This window comes from Eurosta solidaginis, chromosome X (assembly GCF_040869045.1).
Source record: "Eurosta solidaginis isolate ZX-2024a chromosome X, ASM4086904v1, whole genome shotgun sequence".
Classification (NCBI taxonomy): domain Eukaryota; kingdom Metazoa; phylum Arthropoda; class Insecta; order Diptera; family Tephritidae; genus Eurosta; species Eurosta solidaginis.
Window position 1 is genome coordinate 129,554,829 of NC_090324.1, and position 17,650 is coordinate 129,572,478.

At 36.1% G+C, this 17,650-nt stretch overlaps 1 protein-coding gene and 1 pseudogene across 1 annotated transcript in view; both read right to left on the minus strand.

The window, feature by feature from the left end:
* LOC137235148 (glutamate receptor ionotropic, kainate 1-like) overlaps positions 1-17,650 on the minus strand; it is a 2,828,327-nt gene that overhangs the window by 1,346,350 nt on the left and 1,464,327 nt on the right. The gene's annotated exons all lie outside the window — the stretch shown is intronic.
* On the minus strand, positions 14,487-16,914 carry LOC137234535 (uncharacterized; annotated as a pseudogene).

Below are 17,650 nucleotides of genomic sequence, written 5' to 3' on the forward strand. Positions count from 1 at the left end.
CCTCGGACCCGCAGGGTCATGGCATATGCCATCAGGTTCGTTAATAATCTCAAGGACCGAATTCGAGACATTAAACCCGCTTACACTCTCTTTCTCATGAAGATTTCCGCAAAACGAAAAATAAACTTGTGACGTTAACGCAAACCCGATATTTTCCTCGCGAACGAGCATGCTTGGAAAATGCAAAACCAATTGATAAAAGAAGCTCTCTCCTCAGGGTTCATGGTAGATTAGTTCATTCGAAGTTGACGTACAACGAAAAACATCCACTTATTGTCCCAGAAAAATCTAGATTCGCTGTCCTCTATATACAGTACCTCCACGAACTTCTCATCCACGCCGAAACACGTCTAATGCAGCAATGCCTCAGACAGGATCTCTATATTCCACGACTCAAACCCCTCATAAAGAGATGCATACATCAGTGCAAAACTTGTACCCTCCACAAGCAGCAAATGCGATCGTAAGTCATGGCGGCCTTGCCCCCGGAACGATGCACATACGCTCCGCCTTTCACCACTACCGGTGCCGACTTTGCGGGGCCTTTTCAAATAAAAGCCTCCTTGCTAAGGTCTCACACCTTACTGAAAGGCTACGTGGCCGTTTTTGTCTGTCCACCTTGAGCTGTGCTCGGACTTAACAACCAATGCCTTTCTCGCAGCATTTGCTCGCTTCGTCGGACGTCGTGGATATCCTGCCACAATGATGAGTGACAACGGCAAAACGTTTATTGGAGCTAAAATAGCGACTGAAAAGGAGCTCGTTGACTTCATGAAAACTGCCTCTCAAGAAGTAATCGCAAAATACTCTCCCCAGGGCATCAATTGGAAATTTGGAGTCTCCAGTGAAGAGTTTTAAACTGCATTTCAAAAGGACTGCGGGAGGACACAAGTTCACATTTGAAGAATTTACCACCCTCTTGGTAAGAATCGAAGCCGTATTGAACTCTCGTCCTATCTCACCTTTGTCCCAAGATCCCACCGAGTTAACCGACCTTACCCCCGGCCACTTTCTCAGAGGTGCCCCCCTCCTCGCTCTCCCTGAAGTGGATCACGCGGAATTATCTCTTATAAACCGATGGGATAGGGTAAACAGCTTACATCATCAATTCAGCAAACGGTGGAAGGAAGACTACCTAAAGGATCTCCAGAAAAGGCAGAAGTGGAAAAATCCACAACCCGAACCCAAGGTCGGTGAGTGTGTCTGCATTCACGACGACTCACTTCCCCCGACCGAATGGCGCCTTGGACGCATTGAAAAAATACATCCAGGACCTGACGCCCATATACGTGTTGTTGACGTTCGTACTCAAGCCGGCACCCTCACACGACCACTTGTTAAGCTCTGTTTCCTCCCTCAGACTGAAAGCCCACCATCTCGGGGAAACCCGGAGAATTCGTAGCTACTCTCAAACCACCTCTGTCCACTCTTACCACATCACCGTCACTAATATGTCGTATTTCGCAACACAATGCTAGCTGAAACCCCCTGTATCAGTATTTGTCTCCACTAAAATTCTTTTACAACTGTAATTACAGATCGCTATGGATCGTGCAAATCAATCGTCGTCACGAAGACCAGTGCGGTCGGAGATCGTTGCTCCCAACCGCGCCAATGAATCACGCAGCTCGACACTAATAACGGATTACCGACGGTGCCGCATATGCACCCGTCAGCATGCTCTTCGAAACTGCGTCATATTCAAAAAAATGAAACAACCCCAGAAATGGTGCTCTTCGAAACTGCGTCATATTCAAAAAAATGAAACCACCCCAGAGATGGATGCTTGCACGAGCCCATAAGTTTTGCCTGAATTGCTTGGCATTATCTCCCATCACCAGCGAGTGCAGCTCGTACGACAGATGCCGGTTCTGTGGAGCGCGACATCACTCCCTACTCCATCGGCGGGACGCTACCCCAAGCGCCCAACGAGCCATCCAGGCACCCCGGCCTGGCAGATCCGCCGTACCGGCACCCTCTGCCGCCGCCGGGCAACCCCGTTCTCGCCCGCGAAACAACATTCCCTCAGCAGCACCCAGCATCGCACGACGCACCATTCGATGCACCGCACAAGGGCTGCAGACCGCCAACGCTAGAGGAAAGGTGTCCCAAATCCTCGTGCGAGATGCGTTACGGACTCTTCAAGAGCTGCAAGAGGCTCTAGCCGCTGAACGCGCCTAGGGCGGGGACGATGTTTGAGCGACTGTCGTAGTCGCCAACAGCCAACCCTTCTATTTAATAGAAATTAGTCTTAGAAAACTTGAATATTGAAGTTTGAATTTATTTACATCTGTACCTTTTACGTATAAGTACGCATCCTGAAGTATTTGCACGTACAAATACGTAATACCCTATATTACGTACATATTCTTTATTAAATTTAAGTATTTGAAATGTTTGTATTGTACGCTAACACGCAAGCGTATTTCACCTCTCTGGCAACCCCAACAATGGTTTGACAGATGTGACTATGTACACACATACATATATTTATTTTTGTTTTGACATTTCCTTTACATTTTATACATTCGAATTCTTTTACTCATCACGGTGTGACATAAAAAATTTATAAACCCTCAAATTAAACGAATTTGGTTCTAAAGTTTAATACCGTGTTTTTGATACACTCGCAAGTTCATGCAACTTAAATTTGTTTAGTATAAATTCAAAATAGTATATATATAGTTTTCTCATCGAGAACTGATTTGCTCTTGTGAAGAAGCATACCCCTTTTTTACCTCAAAATATTTCGTGCGAAATAGTAGTTATCCCGATACAGCCACCGCCACCATATTCAGCCGGTGCCACCATCTACAACTGCATCATCGCCAACACCAACCACCATCATCAACGCAGCAGCCGCAGACACAACAGCTACATCCCACAGTAAAAAGGAAGGTAAATTTTAGATTGTGCCCCCCCAAACAGTGGTCCTTCGTCGCCATTAAGCAGCCAGCGACCAAAAGTGCTCCTAAGACACAATAAATACCCATTTGCCAAAAATCGTGAGTATTAAATCTAATTTAATACCTACTTCCCAGTACGAAAATACACCCCCATACGAAAAAATATATATAGAGCGGAAAAATTTGACTCTCGAGGATTGGTGATTCCCGCCAAAAATCCTCATTTCCCGCCAAAACTTTTCGTATATACCTCTTCATATACACATATACCTTTTCGTATATACATATATATATATACAGCAATAACCCCACATTGCAAAACTCAATACGGTATATGTGTAAAACATAATAAGAAAAACTAAGCTAGATACAGTGGGCACGCATATCGACTTTACCTCTCAAATAATTTTTTCGGTATTACATTTGTATATCACTCTAAAATTTTTTAATCCCTCTTAAATCGATACAGTGTCTTCTCTTGCTGTTTATCATAGCAAAACCTCTAAAGTTTTCTTATTTGTCCCTATTTAAATTAATACAAAACGCAAAAAATATTTGTAAATCCCCATACTTGCGTATACATACATACGGATATACAAAAGAAAGAAAACGACATAAGCGGTGAAATAAAATCTCGTGCACAGTGGTACAAGAGTGGTGCAGTGCGTGTAATAGCACTTTTCTCGAATTAAATTTGCACGCTATAAATTCTCAATCCCGATTAAGAATTTCGATAATCTACTAATTTCTCTCTCTTTAAAGCCTCTACAGTCCAACAAATCGAAGCTAAATAAGACACCTCTAAGTCACACCGAAAACACAAAAAAAAACAAAAACACATTTTTTAGATAATCTCATACGAATTAATTTCCGGTATCAAAATTATAATAATTTACCCCCGAGATACTTTTTAATACGTATATATACATATATCTCACATAATTTTTCCCACGTATATTTAAACCACCCTCATATACATATTAAATATATTAAATATAAATAATTTTCTTGCCGGCTTGAGGTCCAATTTTGTAAATAAAATTTTTCAAACATTTTTGAGTTTTTTTCTTCAATATATAAATTCACATTCAAATTTTTTTTTATTTTTTATAAATTCACAACAGAACTCGAAGACGACGGAAAATTACCTTATCTCGACACAATTATTATTCGACGAGGAAACCAATTAAAGCTCAAGTGGTATAAGAAATCAACATCTACCGGACGAATCATCAATTTTTATTCAAAACATCCAAAAAAGATGATAATGAATACAGCAATGGGCTGTATACAACGTATGTTACAAATATCAGACGACACTTACCACAAGGAAATAAAAGAAGAAATTAAATTAATATTAAAAAGGAATGACTTTCCTGACAATGTGATCAAAACCTTAATAAAAAAAGTTTATCACAGACGAGTCAACGTGAATCCGAAAAAACAAAAATATTCAAATCGCTAGCATATGTACCAAAATTGTCAGAGCGTCTAGCAAAATCCGATTGCTATAATAGAGAAAAAGTGAAGAGAGCTCACAAACCAATAAACACATTGAAAAATATTTTTAACAAAACGGAATCCGAAATTCCTTAAACAGAAAAAAGTAATATTGTCTATAAAATCCCTTGTAATGGAAACAAAACAGAATCATGCAATAGCATATATGTGGGAACAACGAAAGCAAAATTAAAATCTCGACTAGCGCAACATAAATCCGATTTTAAATATTATCATGAAGCTATTAACCAAAAAACAGCATTAATGACACACTGTGCAACGAAGAACCATTTTCCAGACTTTGGTAAAACGACGATACTCCATCAAGAAACCAATTATAACAAAAGATTTACACTGGAAATGCTGCATATAATTAACACACCTCCCAGCATAAGAATGAACTACAAGACGGACATCGATAATTGCGCGAGCTCCTACAGACATTTGATAACAAACAGACGGACAGTACAAAACTCCGCGTTAAGCAGTGAAGACGCGTAAAATAATGTATTTAAATAATGTTGTTTATGAATGTTTGATTTGATGTCAATTGTTATTTTTATTTGGTTTATGTTTCTTTATATTGTTATAGTTAATCCTGAAGACGGTTACAGTAGGTAACCGAAATATATTGAAGAAAAAGACTCAAAAATTTTTGAAAAATTTTATTTACAAAATTGGACCTCAAGCCGGCAAGAAAATTATTTATTTAAAAAAGAAAGGTCGCTAAAAACTTATAATATATTAAATATAGTGCAAACGCAGCACAGTGGTCAAATTTGCTCAGTCTCACCCTCAAATAAATTTAACTTAAAAACTTTTTTTGGTTTTGAAAATTATTCTCTGTTGCCATTTAACGTGAATATTTAAACGTAACTCCCTCACATAGTTAAAAGCAAATACTCTATTCAAAAAAAAAAGTTTTTTCTCTCTGAAGTTAAATTTTTGTTAATTCTCATTTATAAACGTCATAGAATAAGCTCAAAAATTAGTGACGATGAAACCAAACAAAGTTGCTCCAAAACTCAAGGAGTTAAAAGATTTAAACTCTCGTCTGCCCCCAAAAAATTTATTTCCGAAACAGATATTTTCATGGAATATTTTGCTCGGTTTAGGTCGATGTCCCTCCAAGACAATACTGAGTCCTCACTTAACATAAAAAACTCAAACATAGAAAAATTCTGGAATAGAGTCCGACACATCTTCGATAAGATTGTCGAAACCCAAGATCAGGAACTGCCCGAAGATTTTCCAACGTCTGCTAATGGCAAATACAGGTCCTGTCTCATAGCGTATGAAGACACAAAAGCCCAGATCGAAGACCAGCTTCAATTGCTTAAACAAGCAAATGCCCCCGCGCCCCCTACCGTCACACCAGGTCCATCAGACAACTCCGGTATTTCGCTAAAAATCCCTCCCTGCGATACCGAAATATTTTATGGTGGTTATGAAAAATGGCCCTTATTTTCTGACACGTTCACAGCCGTTTACATTAACCACCCGAAACTCCCCCAAGCGCAAAAATTGTATCACCTCAGATACAAAACCCAAGGAAAGGCAGCTCAAATAGTCAACCAATTTCCCTTGACTGATGACAACTTTGCCTTAGCGTGGGAAGCCCTAAAGTTCCGATACGAGAACAGAGGAGTTCTCGTAGATAATCAAATACGGGCCCTGATGAACTTAAAAACTATCACTACCGAAAACAGTGAGGATATACAAAGGTTGCAATCGTCAGTAAATAATTGCCTACAAATTCTCGCTACGCAACAAGTATGCACAGATAACTGGGACCCCATACTTATTTATCTCGTGACCTCTAAGCTCCCAGAAAATACAGTCACGTTGTGGGAGCAATCTCTAACCTCAAGAAGAGAACTTCCCAACTGGTCCCAAATGGACCAGTTCCTAACAACTCGATATGAAGTCGTAGAGCGAGTCGATCAATGGCGACCAAATAAATTTAAAGCCATCCCCCAAACTAGGCCATCATTTAAACCCCAGCAGTCGCATCCCTTTCAAAATAGATCGACCTCCCACACCCAGTCTCATATGACAGAGCAGCGGACAATGTACAAGTGCGCTATGTGTAAAACCTCAACTCACCCCCTTATAAGTTGCTTCAAATTTAAGAAGCAGTCGACCTCTGATCGCAGAAGGTTTCTGAGAGAAAAGAATATGTGTTTCAATTGCCTCTCTCAGTCACACATATTGAAAGACTGTTCCAGTACTCAAACTTGCAATCAATGTCAAGATCGGCAGAACTCAGTTCTTCACGAAGACACATCGCACGACGCACCATTCGATGCACCGCACAAGGGCTGCAGACCGCCAACGCTAGAGGAAAGGTGTCCCAAATCCTCGTGCGAGATGCGTTACGGACTCTTCAAGAGCTGCAAGAGGCTCTAGCCGCTGAACGCGCCTAGGGCGGGGACGATGTTTGAGCGACTGTCGTAGTCGCCAACAGCCAACCCTTCTATTTAATAGAAATTAGTCTCAGAAAACTTGAATATTGAAGTTTGAATTTATTTACATCTGTACCTTTTACGTATAGGTACGCATCCTGAATTATTTGCACGTACAAATACGTAATATCCTATATCACGTACATATTCTTTATTAAATTTAAGTATTTGAAATGTTTGTATTGTACGCTAACACGCAAGCGTATTTCACCTCTCCGGCAACCCCAACAATGGGTTGACAGATGTGACTATGTACTTACTCTGACATTTCCTTTAGTTTTATGTGTGATACTTGTGGGTTGTTTGTGTTATTCTTTAGCCTCTGTTGTATTTTGCTCCTCGTTGTTGTTGTGTTGTTAATGTTGTTTTGATGTATGTATGTATATGTAAATTTTCACAGATATATTTTTTCCTTTTTTCTAAATTTTTTGTTTTTTTTTTTTTTAATTTTCCTCCAATGTTATCTTCTTTAGTTGTATTTATATTACCCGTTTTTAGTGTTTTCGTGAAAAAATTTAATATTTTTTTGCCTTTTTTTTGAAAATTTTTCTTTTTCACAAAGTTATTTTTTTTTTTTCTTCACAAAGTTGTTTTCACCACTTTTCCAACTTTTTTTTTTCACACCTTAATGTATGTCGATTTTTTGTTTTGCGTAAAAACTTTCCCTAAAGAAAACTTCGTACTTTCTTTTTTTTTGTTCTTTTTTCTCTCTTTTTTCACCACCATAACGTAGCACTTATAAAGCTTTGTTTGTTTGTTAAAATCTTTTCTGTTTAATAAAATTCTATTTTTTCTTTTCTTCCTTTATGTTGGATTTTGGTTTTGTTTTTGGTTTTCGCAATAAAATTTCAATTGCCTTTTTAAATTTTTTGCAACACCTCAATTTTTGCTTTTGTGCACATATATATATGTTTGTTCAATTTATTAAAATTTTTTGTTTGTAACACTTTTGGGTTCTCACTTTATGTTTTTATTGGACCCTTGCCGATCGCGTTATTTTGTTATGTATTTATATAAAAAGCTTTTAATTTTTGTAAAAAATTACTGTTGCTTTTTATTTTTAACCTTTTTTTTCTTTTACCGCTGGTTACCTTTTTTGGTACAAAAGGACCATGTATAAATTCACTAGCACTGTCTTTTAGGAAAAGAGGGTGCACACGGGTTTATAAATATATATATATATTTTATTAAAATTAAAATTTTTCAAATATTAACAATTTTATAAAAAATGAATTTGATTCAATATTTAATCCAAAATGAAAAAGAAATATGTGCGCGACGGTGGGCGGGCGAATAAACTTATCGGGCGAACGGTGCGGGCACGATCGGTACGTGATGGTAGTTTTAAGTAAACTGAATTGAGAGTGAGCGCGGTGTTGGTCGGCAAGCACAGCTGTGCTGCACTTGCGCTTGGCCACACTGGCCGGGTGTTGCCAGACGGAGGGTTTTCGGACTTAGTCCGAAAATTATTTTTTTTTTTAAGTGGGTGTGGTCGTTCTCCGATTTTATAATTTTTATTAAGCACACATATAGTAATAGGAGTAACGTTCCTGCCAAATTTCATCATGATATTTTCAACGACTGCCAAATTACAGCTTGCAAAACTTTTAAATTACCTTCTTTTAAAAGTTGGCAGTACCACGCACATGATACAAAATTTTACTAATTTTCTATTCTTCGTCATAAGTTCAACACACCTACCAAGTTTCTTCGCTTTATCTGTCTTTGGTAATGAATTATCGCACTTTTTAGGTTTTTCGAAATATTCGGTATCGAAAAAGTGGGGGTGGTTATAGTCCGATATCGTTCATTTTAAATAGCGATCTGAGATGAGTGCCCAGGAACCTACATACCAAATTTCATCAAGATACCTAAAAATTTACTCAATCAAATTTTTTTTTCGATCCTGATGATTTTGATATATGGAAGTCTATATCTATCTTGATTCTTTTATACTTGTAAAAACAACCGTTATCCAATCAATTTTAATATACTCTGTGAGCTCTGCTTAACTGAGTATAAAAATAAACATAATAAACACACTAACAGTAAAAATAGGTGGGAAATTTATTTCATATCACCCTTTGCGCAGTTTCTTGAATACATATTTGACAATGACATGTAAAAATATTTTTTTAATGGTGATTTAAATGGATGTTTATACAAGCCAGAAGATATCAAAACAAATTTCTCCATACAACTTACATACATATGTATGTATATAGGAAAATAAAATCCCAGCTATATTAATCTTATTAAAATACATGTACTAGTCCTATTCAAGTGCAATCTGTCGGAATCATTCGGAGTTTCCGCCGGTGTACCCCAGGGAAGTCATCTAGGCCCTTTGCTCTTTACCATTTGCATTAGTGACTTGCCACAGACAATATTATATTCCCATACTATAATGTATGCGGATGATGTAAAACTTTGCTACACTTACTGTCCTACCAATTTGAGTTCCTTGGATCTTCTTCAGGCCGACTTGGACTCGTTCCAATGTTTGTGCACACCAAATTTACTAGCTTTAAATTGCTCTGAATGTAAGCATATTACATTTCACCGAGTGAAGCCAGTATTGAAACCTTATGTAATAGATGGTACGCCTTTGAAGCGTATATCTATTGCAAATGATCTAGGTGTCCTTTTTGATCCGAAACTGAATTTTAACATGCATATTTCATCTATTGCCAACAAAGCGTTGAGTGTACTTCGATTTGTTAAAAGATGGGCTAAAGAGTTCGATGATCCATACCTCACTAAGGTTCTTTACACATCGCTGGTTCGTCCAATACTCGAGTATTGCTCATGCGTTTGGTGCCCTGTTTCTCAAAAGCATATAAAGCGTCTTCAGTCAGTTCAAAAGCAATTTTTAATATTCGCATTGCGCGGCCTTAATTGGGACTCAAGTCTCCACCTTCCTCCATACAGATGTAGACTTCTCCTTATTAGCTTACCCACTCTGGAAAACTGTATAATATTATTGGGGATATTGTTAATCCATAAGCTCTTTATTGGAGAAATTGATTCTGCCTGCCTCAGCCGATTGTTTTTTGCAGTTCCTCCTAAGGTTGGCGGACACTACGTTCCTTTTTATTTACCCCTTTGTCGTCGAAACTATGCTAAAACTAATCCTCTGCTTATCTGGTGCTCGCACTACAATGACTTGTATAGCTGTATCAGTCTTGAATGTACTTTAGCCACTATACGTAATGCAATACTTGCCTATCTAATCTAAGAGATACAAGATAATTTAATATGCCTGCATTTATTTCTTTAGTAAAAAACAGGCACTATCTCTTATAAGGATGGAGGATCATTTATCTACATGTATCATTAAGAAGGAACATGTCAGTACTGTGTTGATTGGAATCTGGTGCATTCCAAAAACGTTAAAAGCATGCTTTTTCATGAGTCACTGACCGGAATCGTATGCATTCCGGCAGTATAATCTTATGGGTCAGGCATCGAGCTGATTGGAATCCTGTGTATTACAACAACACAAGTCATGTTACTTTTTTATGCCTCGTGATGGCGTATCCTCATTACACTACTCTTAGCTCTGCCGGATTCCCACGAAATGCTGATTGGAATCTTGTTGCATTCCAACAGCAAGATTGGAATCCACTTCATTCCGAAATCATGCTGAGCGGAATCTGATGCATTCCGCCAGTATAAGATCTCGGTATAAGATCTTAATTCTGCTCCTATTTCTTATTATTATGTTCTGAAATTAAACTGTAATGTTCAATAATAGGGGGACTCATGTAACCTTATAAATGCCTTATAAAGTGTGTAAACATATAAATTTATCTAGTGCGTAAACGAGCTGTCAAATTTTGTACGAAAAATCATTTACACTATTTGTATAAATTTACGCGCACATTTCATTGTGTAAACGCGGTAAACTCAAGGGAATGCAACTTTGCAGACATTATAGCAGGCATTTTCATCAGAAATCTCCATCATCAGCAAGTAATTTACAAGTATATCTTAGTAAAGACGTTTTAGTTTTGATTTTTCACTTAATCTTGGCATTTTTTAATTTGTATAACAAACAAAACAAGTAAGAACGGGACTGTCTTCGGCTGTGCCGAAGACTTCATACCTTTCATGAATGGGGCTGAACAATAATCTTATCCCGTTGTAATCTCCGAATAATCGGATGTATAAGATAAGAAATATATAGTGAACAGATCTACATACCTTAACGATTTTTAAGATAAATATAAAATAAAAAACAGGTAGGTACTTTGTGTGAGGATGCAAAGTTTCAGGTTTTTTGTGGTCTGCGTGTAAAAACTATGACTACGAATCACGTATTTCAAAAATATATGACGAAAACGTAACTATTTGATGAAATTTGATGAATTTTGAAGATTCTAGCCGTAAAAAAGGGGTCAAAATGACAGTTTATATGAAGTATATAATATATATACGACCGATCTCTATGATTTTTTCAGACAACAATATATGCTATATACGTAAGCATTTTGTGAAATTTGAAGCTTCTAACTGTTAAAACGGGGCAGAAATTGCGCAAAGTTTCTTATCTGAACAATCGGTTGTATGAGATATATACTATGTGTACCACCGATCTCAATGATTTTTTCAGACATCAATATATGCTATACACGTAAGCAGTTGGTGAAATTTGAAGCTTCTAGCTGTTAAAATGGGGCCGAAATCGTAAAAAAAATATATATATACTATATATACCATCATATATATATTATATATATCACCGATCTCTATGATTTTTTGACACAACAATACATACTATATACGTAAGCAATCGGTGAAATTTGAAGCTTATAACTGTTAAAATGGGGAAGAAATTGCGCAAAGTTTCTTATCTGAACAATCGGTTGTATGGGATATATACTATATATACCACCGGTATCTATGATTTTCTCAGACAACAATATATGCTATACACGTAAGCATTTGGTGAAATTTGAACATATCTAAACAATTTTTAAGATAAATATAAAATAAACAAGTAAGAACGGGACTGTCTTCGGCTGTGCCGAAGACTTCATACCTTTCATGAATGGGGCTGAACAATAATCTTATCCCGTTCGTAATCTCCGAATAATCGGATGTATAAGATAAGAAATATATAGTGAACAGATCTACATACCTTAACGATTTTTAAGATAAATATAAAATAAAAAACGGGTAGGTACTTTGTGTGAGGATGCAAAGTTTCAGGTTTTTTTGTGGTGTGCGTGTAAAAACTATGACTACGAATCACGTATTTCAAAAATATATGACGAAAACGTAACTATTTGATGAAATTTGATGAATTTTGAAGATTCTAGCCGTAAAAAAGGGGTGAAAATGACAGTTTATATGAAGTATATAATATATATACGACGCAAAGTTTCTTATCTGAACAATCGGTTGTATGAGATATATACTATGTATACTACCGATCTCAATGATTTTTTCAGACATCTATATATGCTATACACGTAAGCAGTTGGTGAAATTTGAAGCTTCTAGCTGTTAAAATGGGGGTAGAAATTGCGAAAAGTTTCTTATCTGAACAATCGGTTGTATGAGATATATACTATATATACAATCGATCTCTATGATTTTTTCAGACAACAATATATGCTATATACGTAAGCAATAAGTGAAATTTGAAGCTTATAGCTGTTAAAATGGGGTAGAAATTGCGAAAAGTTTCTTATCTGAACAATCGGTTGTATGAGATATATACTATATATACAACCGATCTCTATGATTCTTTCAGACAACAATATATGCTATATACGTAAGCAATCGGTGAAATTTGAAGCTTATAGCTGTTAAAATGGGGTAGAAATTGCGAAAAGTTTCTTATCTGAACAATCGGTTGTATGAGATATATACTATATATACAACCGATCTCTATGATTTTTTCAGACAACAATATATGCTATATAAGTAAATATTCGGTGAAATTTGAAGCTTCTAGCTGTTAAAATGGGGCTAAAATTTGCGAAAATATATATATATATACTATATATATATACTATATATACCACCATATATATACTATATATACTACCGATCTTTATGATTTTTTCAGACAACAATATATGCTATATACGTAAGCATTCGCTGAAATTTGAAGCCTCTAGCTCTTAAAATAGGGCAGTAATTACGAAAACTTCCTTATCTGAACAATCGGTTGTGGGGGATATATACTATATATACGACCGATCTCATAAATTTTTTCAGGAAACAATATGTGCAATATACGAAAGTATATGGTGAAGTTTGAAGCTTCAATCTGTTAAATTGGGTAAGATATTACAAAAATCCTCTTTTTCTGAAAAATCGGTTGTATGGAGGATATATGCTATAGTGGTCCGATCCGGTCGGTTCCGACAAATGTCTAATCGGACACCCAAATATACCTGCTCACCAAATTTTATCAACATATCTCAAAAATTTAGGGACTAGTTTGCATACAAACAGACAGACGGACAGACGGACAGACGGACATGGCTAAATCAACTCAGCTCTTCAACCTGATTATTTCGGTATACTTAATGGTGGGTCTATCTATTTTCCTTTAAGGACGTACAATTTTCGGTTTCGTGACGAAATTAATATACCATTTCATTTTCATGAAAGGTATAAAAATTTTGTTTGGCAATAATATAGCTGATAAACAATCAAGTTTGTCAAGAATATTACTAGGTGCGTTCATATAACAGCGTGTATAAATGGATATAATTTTACACCTTATAAATTTATAAGCTTTCATGAGTCCCCCTAATATATCTTAAATTTTAACTTTTAAGTTGTATATTTATATATCTTTTATATTATGCAGTCGACCATTTATTTCTCGTCGTCTTTAAATAATAAATAAATTATGTATGAACATTTACACACTTGTTTACTAATAAACAAAGTTCTATTATCAGTACAGTAATTAACGACCCCGATATTTCTACCTTAAGACTCAAGCACAAGTTTGGAAGACAATTTTTTGAAGACAAATTTTCATTTAGAACAGCGGAATGTTCAGGTTGCTATTCAATAATTGTTTATAAATTTGTAGTTATTTATTTATTTATTTTCATATTAGATGAGACAAATTTGAGATTTAAAGTAGAATCAGATTTACAATTATGGTATATTTCCTGTATGACTTTAATGGCTCTTTCAGCGCAGATATTAGTTCGCTTTAAAGTCGAAATGACAGAATCTTCCTTTACACAGTGTTTAAGAAAACTCTTACGATCAGTTTTAAATTGCTTGACGGATTTTTCCAAACTTTCAAAATCATTTATTTCGAAACGGTGATCAGAGAACCAAACGTCATACCATGCAATGCATATGAATTGGCAAATTGGCAGAAGTTTTATTCTGTGTTCAGGAATGAGAATGAACGTTAAAATCGCAAGAATAGCTCTTGAATTCGAGCGAGCGTTGCTGAGCGATGGAACAACTTTGAATTTTATGCGTGGAAATTTGTTGTTTATGTCATAGTGTTTAAAACCTTGTCCTAGTTCATATAAAAACTGCATATCATAACGCCATTTTATAGATTTTATTTCTAATTTATCTCCAGTTTGTTTGTAGTTTTATTCCAGATTGTCGTAGTTAATTATCAATTCAGAAAAATATCATAAGAGATGTTTGGCGATATTGACTTTCCAACAAGTAACTCATCCGTTACATGCTTCAAAATTAAATCTAGCACGTTATGCTGGCAACCAATATACTGCGGCGGGGACAAACCTTTTTTCTCAAAACAAGTCTGTAGTGACTTTACAACTCCATTATTTTTTCCGGTATTAACGTTTGTTGTATCACAAACTTTCATTTTGACGGAATTCCACAGCAGAAATTTATCCAGGTAATTTTTAATTGCTTCAAAAGTTATAGAAAATTAATTAAAGCTTTAAAAATATATAAATATATTATTAAATAGGTACCTTCAAAAATTGTCAAACTTTTTCCGTTTTCAAGAACCATGACCCCTACCCTTACTTCTTTTGATTCATTTGTCAACACAACGGCCTGCATTTCTTTGTTCCCAAATTTCTTGCCATCAAAATGAACGCACCAAATATCATCTCTTACGACAGTTTTATAATTTTCCTCCAAACGTTGCGCTGCTTTTATCGATGCTTTGTAAATAACAGATTGTGACAGTGTTGCTAAATCAATTCCTTCTTTTGCCAACTCATTACATATTTTAGCGCCATTTTTGCTGCTAACACTGGCTTTTGTAACCATTGCCACTGTCGCTTTTGTTGAACACTTCACTTGTTTGATTCTTGAAGGAGCTTGATATTAAGCAGCAGATGGGCTGTATGATTGCTGGATAGTTTCGTTTGATGATGTAGAACTGTCGAGTTCATTTTCAATAATACACAAGGTGCTTTTAACATTTTCTTCATTATCTTTTTGTTTAAAAAGTGCAGCTTTTGAGGGATGCACATCAAGAGCTTTAGCTGTCGTGTACCTAACTTATTCATTCGTAGATATTTGAAGTTGATATAACACTTTGTCCTCAGTACTTATCCAAATACCTTTTAAATTAGTTATACCACATAACTTGTTGAACCTCATTATGACATTTCTTCCACCCGGATATTTTATAAATGTTGAATAATCATTTAAAATGTTTGTTATTTTCCGTTCTATAGATGAGCGTCTTATGCTTGGAAAGTTTAGTTTAGACAACAAATCAATAATTTCATTTGGAATAAGCTGGCATCTTTTCTTTTTTAATTTTTCCGTTTTCGCTCATTCTTTATACCTTCCTATTATAACGGTCTGTTTTGATATCTTGCACAGTTCACTTAAGGCTTTTTCAATATTATTGATATCTCTTCTTTTATTCTTGAATTTTTCAAAGGTGGTTAAGTTATTTTCCATTGTTTTGAATTTTTTAAAACTTCATCACCACTTTTTAAAAGACATTATTGAACAAGACACCTCGAATACTAAGAGACCAAAAGCAAAGTATATGTAATTGGCAAGTTGATGACACGCGATTTGGTTAATTCATAAACTATCTAATAACCGTTATGGATTGTGCAGAAATACAAATAAAATACGAAAGACGAACAAAAAAAAGGCGCAAATAAGTTCATCGCCTTTTAATTTGGCAAATGTATGGAATTTGCATTCAAATTTTATTTTTTGTTTCTGCGTGAAATTTTTTCAATAAAATGAAAAAATAAAAATGCAGTTATTATTTTTTCACTATTTCTCATCACGTGGTGCCATGTAAAATAGGTGACAGAAAAATGTCATACCCCTAAAGTGTATGCTCATATGTACAAGCGATGAGCGTAAGATAAACAGAATTTCTTTTATTTTACTATTCGAATAGTGCGCAATACCTTACGGTTACGCTTTGTAAGGCACTCATGCACAAATATTTCATTGCCATTGCGTTCAGTAGCGCTAAGAGCCAATGATCTTCTATTGTTCTTGCAGAAGTTAGCAATAGCTCTTAAAAGCAAAGAGCGGTCATTGGGTGAATTTAATTTAATTATTAAAGGTGAGCTACCGTTTTTGCTTTTTCGAATACGAAAGACAGTGCGAAAAGATGGCGGTTTTATCTGTACTATGTGACATATTTTAGTGAAGACTTCACCTAAATCTTCATTTGTCGTTGTGGGAACTCCACTTACCAATATATCTGTCAGTATGGCATTATTCTGACATTCATCAACCTGACTCCTCAATGCATTGACATCAGACCGAAGTTGCTTGCACTCACTTTCCGCTACCGCTACCCTCTTTTCCATATCGTTGTAGCTGTTCTTCAAATTAGCGATCTCTGCCGTTAACTCACCAAGTCTCCGCAATAACCGCTGCTCTGATTCCCTTATAAATCCCTTTACCTCCTCCATCATGCTCTCCTTCCATATAATTAATTTTGCTTCTAGGCGCGAAATCTCACTAGAAGTAGGCGGCGGGCTCTCAATCTTCGAAGCCTTTGTAAATGTTGGAGTGAGAAATGGGGAGGCAACCGTTTGCCGTGTTGGTCTTGTTTTTGTTGTTGTTTTTGCTGCCATATTTATATGCAGATATTTATATGCTGATATGTCGACAAATTAGCAAAATATTTTATAAACAATATTCTTGCAAATGGTAAAATTATTTTGTAACCGAATGGCGCAATGTAAATTGCTTCACAAAGAAATTTCCCGTGTTTAATTATTTACTGTGACGTGTAACTACTTTTAATTAAATTTTATTGCGGCGAAAATGAAAACGCGTCTACTCTCTTTGCATATTTATTTCCTTTTATATTTAACACGCTATGTGTATGGACTTTCGAAGTTCGACCACATATCCCGTTGGAAATCTAGCCTTCTGGGATGTCAAATATTCGACTATCAAAGCCAAGAGCTGCATTTTCCTTTTCCGACTCATGCTCACTAAGACGCCCTTATATCTTTATAAAAGGCTTTATTTCACAAGCTCGTTGAAATGACCTTATAGTACCCACATTTAAATCTGTTGTGTCGACTAGACTCTTCTTAGTGAACACTATACGTTCCTGGAATTCTATTCCCAATGCTATAAGAAATAGTATAAGCAGGAGCAACTATAAGAATGTTATCTATAACTATTTTTCTGATAAGCAGAAAGGCGTGAGTACGCGGAGCTTGAGCTGCTAGCCACCAGGAATAACGCCCGAAAATTTTACCAAAAAATACGGTTACAGACGGAAGGTTTTAAGACCGGGGCAAACTCCTGTAGGAACGAAAACGGCGACCTTGTAACAGATGTCCAGAGAGTGCTTAG